Genomic DNA, 5,035 nt, shown 5'->3' on the forward strand with positions numbered 1-5,035 from the left:
GATTTTGAGGGGTTTGTTTCACTCCTTATGCCTACACAAAAATTAGTTAATATTAACAAATGTCATATTATAGCTATAAGTTCCTAAGAAAAGTGTTTACTTTTAGGGGTCAGAGGTAGAAGTTAAGAGATCGAACCACTTTTAATTTATGCTGCATGCCGTTCTGAGAAAATCGTTACTCGAAAAAAAAAGTGTTCAAAGTTTAGGGAAAACATTTAGTTATATTATTACTTCGATTTGCATGAACTGAGTGTTACACATATATTCTTAATGTCGCTGAAAACGAATCTGAAGTCAGATTTTCAATATTCAAAACAGCTAATCCAATACGGAGGGCAAACGATTATGTTTTGACCAATTTTTACCAAAAATGTATTTTCGTTATTTACGTTTAGTCTGCAATTCAAGGAGTATTTATCAGCCCTTCCTCTACCTCTGATTGTTCCTAGACAGCAACTTCCTGTTCTTCTTGGCAGGAGAAGCCGATCTGTCTAAGCTGGATATGCAGCACTCGGCAGCCTGCACTTGATATTCGTCCGTATTTTCGGTGAGTATGTTTGCATGCATTCTGCAGTATGAATCCTTTTGAGCACGTGCGACACGGGACGAGTTATCATCTACATCTATATGGATACCCTGCAAAACACATTTAAGTGCCTGGCAAAGGGTTCATCGAATCACCTACACAACTGATAATTAATTGAAACCCTCAGCTGCCGACAGGTGTTGTTGATATACTTCGATGGGGACAGCTGAAAAGTGTGCCGCTACTGGGACTCGAACCCAGGATCTCCTGCTTACAAGGCAGACGCTCAATCCATCTGAGCTATCGAGGGCACAAATGAACAGCACGACTGCAGGAATTTATCCCTCGCACGCTTCCCGTGAGACTCACACCCCGAACCACCCACAATCCGATTACGTAATGTACTTATTAGGTATTTGTCCATCCACTCATTACTGGCTCACACTAAGGTGACGATTCCCGTAAGATTTCCGGTAGCCTGTGAGCATTCGCACAGACGAAGGTCAATGGCTGGGTGACGTTTAACCATAGATATGAAGATAGTAACTGTTCTAGAAAGAACAGGCGCCACTGACGACCTTGCAGCTCTTCTAGAATACATGATAGACCGGCCGATGTGGCCGAGCGGTTGTAGGCACTTCAGTCGGGAGCCACGCGACCGCTACGGTCGCAGGTTCAAATCCTGCCTCGAGCATGGATGTGTGTGATGTCTTTAATTTAGTTACGTTTAAGTCGTTCTAAGTTCTAGGAAACTGATGACCTCAGATGTTAAGTCCCAAAGTGCTCAGAGCCATTTGAACCATCAGTCCGTATGTTTGCACACTACTTACAGTAACTTATGCTAAGGACAACACACACACAACCATGCCCGAGGGAGGACTCGAACCTCCAACGGGGGGAGCCGCGCGAGCCGTGACAAGGCGTTGGACACATGGCGGGTACCCCGCGCGGCTCATGGCAGCCGTGACACTGCTTCAAACAATGGACTGTAGAAACTTTTGTAAAGCACGGATTAAAAAAAAAAACCTTTCCGTTCCAGGAGTCTAGACAAGTACACCTTTAAAAAATGCAACTACAAAGAAATTGAATTTTCGAACGGGCCAGGGCTTAAAACTTTGAAGAGTTAAATTTTAATGGCCGTTCTCTTGTATGCAAATAGTTTCACAGTAGAAATTTCTCTAGTTTTATTTATTTATTTATTTTTTGCTGTAGGTAAAGAAGGATAGGATTCTGAGAAGGGGGAAGGGGGGGGGGGGAGGAATCTCGCCTCTCCCACCTTGGAATTCTCAGTACAGAATTTTTATTCATTACGAGATTCTCAGCCACTTGTAGAAGTGATTTCGCGTGATTCTGCAAAACTTTTCCTTTAGCCAATCGTAGCAACTATAGGATTCCGTTCCTGCTGCATGACATGTCTCGGAACTTAAACTGACCAACTTATTTGCATAAAGAGCTAGCTTATCATCCGCTTCTTTACTTACTTAGACCGTTCATGGTCTGCAAAGCATTTTTTCTTTAATCGTTTTTTATGTCTTTTATAAACTGCAACACTTTCTAAACTTTTCTAAACTTAACGCCGTTGAAGCATGGTCTTTTGCTGAATGACCAAAAAGCAATGCTGACAGCTGGGGTCCAAGGTTTTTGTTAATCAAGCCGTTTGTATTCTTGCTTGTATAACGCATATTTCTTTATATCTAATTGAGAAGTGAAATACCGGTTTTCGTAGATGCAGATTTAAAATATTTTAATATAACGCAATAAATATTTCATTAAAATTTTCATCCCCTTATGCTCGAAGTTAAAAACCAGTGAAACACGTAGTTTTTAAAAATTGTAACAGATTAGCCGAATACGAATTGTCAGATATGCTTCCATAATGCTTTCATAATGAACCATTTTCAGAAACGTGGAGCCGGATCTGGGGGTGAATTTCCTTCTCTCCGAGACACCCGGCTTCTTCTTCGACTTAGCCGGCAAACAGGCCGAGGACGCCGGGTGGGGACCGAATATGCAGCAGTTTGTGGATGGCGACGTCGTCACTAGCTGTTGCCTTCGTGCGGGCCTCTTGTGTAAAGGGGGAGCCAACCGTGGCCAAGTGAAGGTCTGTATTCCACAGGAACGAGTTAGCATGGCACTCAGATATTTCCACGAGTCGGCGGACGGGGGTCATTTTGGGTTCTACAAGACCTTGAACCGAGTTCAGGAATACATGTTTTGGCCCAACCTATATCGCGATGGCAGGCGATTTGTTGGCAACTGTGTCCAGTGTAAGCGTGGTAAGCCCGATGTTGGGCTGCACAGAGAACTACTACAGTCGCTTAGGGAGCAGTGTCCTCTGGACCGCGACTCAAAGATCGAAACAACGATCGACGGAAACTGGCGCCAGAAACGCACCAGCTCACTCTATTTCATCCCCTTAGGGGTTGAACTTCCAAAAACACCGAAACACGTATTTTCTTATTTGTAGCCTTGAAGTCAAATACCAATTTTCGTAGATGTAGCCTTAAAAATACTTTCATAGTTCTTCCATAATTATTTATCTCAAAATAAAATGTTCATCCAATATTTCACCTCATAGAGGTTAAATTCCCAAAGATACTGGAACACATATTTCTTTATTTCTGACCTAGAAACCAGATACAAATGTTCGTATGCCTAGCTTCAAAATTACCTTAATAGCTACATGATTCAGAAATCCTTTCATGTCCTGCGTCTCCCCCTTAGAGGTGGAATTTTGAAATATGCAGTATAAGCGGTATAAGATCAACACTCTTTCCAAATCTCAAGGTTTATTTTCCTTGGCGGTCTGCACTGTGTGAGTTTCATAGTAATAGTCCTCCACACACACACACACACACACACACACACACACACACACACACACACACACACACACACACACACACCACTACCAATGCCACCACCACCTCCTGGGGAAATTTCTGCAGACGCCCTTGTTCCACTGCAGTCATATTTTGCCGACGACCTACATTTAGCAGCGTGGGAGGGATAGTGTCGTGCAACAGACAGTATACTCAGTAGACAACGAACTGTTCGTTGTGAAATCAGCGACATATTAACCGAGACTGACACAGAAGGTGCTGAAGGTGAAGCACACTAGACTCGTGTCTACCACGGCTTCAAATAGTATCGATTTACTATGAACGGAAGTTCCGAAAAGTGAGCAAATAATTTTACAGTAAATTCAGTACCGATGGTGAGGATATACAAAGAAAAACATTTCTATAAAATTTCAGAAATAATGAAATATTCCACTCAAGTCGCTTGACAGAAAACGCAATGGATATGCTTGCACTTAAGACGGAAGGCCCTACGTGCTTACGCAGGCTTACGACAGATCGCAAAATTCGGCAGTAGGCGTAAGCCAACCTCTTGTGCTGCCATCTGTTATTGATGCCAGGCATCAAGGTCTCAGTAGTACGACCATCCACTGGAGAGTAGTTTGCTTTGTAAGCACTCCGTCTTCAGGCCACGAGTGACCTACTGGGACAGCACCATCCGACCGCCGTGTCATCATCCGTGGAGGATGCGAATAGGAGGGGCGGGGGTCAGCACACTGCTCTCCCGGTCGTTATGTTGGTATTTTTTGACCGGAGCCGCTACTATTGGGTCGAGTAGCTCCTCGATTGGCATCATGAGGCTGAGTGCACCCCGAGAAATGGCAAGAGCGCATGGCGGCCTGGATGATCACCCATCCAAGTGCCTTCAACGCCCGACAACGCACTTAACTTCGGTGATCCCACGTGAACCGATGCAACCTCCGCGGCAAGGCCGTTGCCGCAGATATTTTACAGTAGTTGCTTACGTTTCATAATTATCTAGTTTACGGGGAAAATGTAAAAAAGGCGATTGTCACCGAAGCTACAACTAATCTGAATTTCTGGTTAGTTATCAAGTGGTCTTGTGTGCGAGCCTGAATTTTTCATCCTTTGCGGTGGGAATGATTCAAACCCGTCATGTTCTTCTTATGAAGTGTTCTATTTATTTTGCACACAATGATCGTTTGTAGTTGTCTTGAGTTACTAGGTTGATAAATTTTTGTTTGGCGCACGTATCATAACTGAGATTTGCGCTTAATGGCTGAAGGTGAATTAGCGTAATGAGTAGTAGAGAATGTTACAGTAACATGTTTGTAAATTATTTCAGGTAAATTACGTTAGTCGTGTAATATTATCCGTATACCAGTACAGTATATGGGCCAATTACGTTAGTCATGGAATACTATCCGTATAAGACTATGTCACCTTGGTGTCCCGGAATTTGCTTCAATTTTGGAATCCACGAAAGAACTGGAAATTTTCCTTTACACAGCTTTCCATATAATTTCTATTACAGTGATTCAGTCTTGCCTGTCACTCGACTTTTCTGACTGTGAAATAAATTCTATCGCTCAGGTGCTTATTACCTCTTCGTGTTTCCATTTGCCGATATTGCGCATAAACACATATCTCAAAGTTGCTATGGACATTGATGGAGCGACACACTTTT

General features: G+C 43.1%; 1 non-coding gene across 1 annotated transcript; it reads right to left on the minus strand.

Annotated features, from left to right (window-relative positions):
- Positions 1-762: 762 nt before the first annotated feature.
- Positions 763-837, minus strand: Trnat-ugu (transfer RNA threonine (anticodon UGU)). Its single transcript has one exon. It is a non-coding gene; the product is annotated as a tRNA-Thr (tRNA).
- Between the last annotated feature and the right edge of the window lie 4,198 nt (positions 838-5,035).

Source organism: Schistocerca gregaria, unplaced genomic scaffold, assembly GCF_023897955.1.
Source record: "Schistocerca gregaria isolate iqSchGreg1 unplaced genomic scaffold, iqSchGreg1.2 ptg000199l, whole genome shotgun sequence".
Lineage (NCBI taxonomy): Eukaryota > Metazoa > Arthropoda > Insecta > Orthoptera > Acrididae > Schistocerca > Schistocerca gregaria.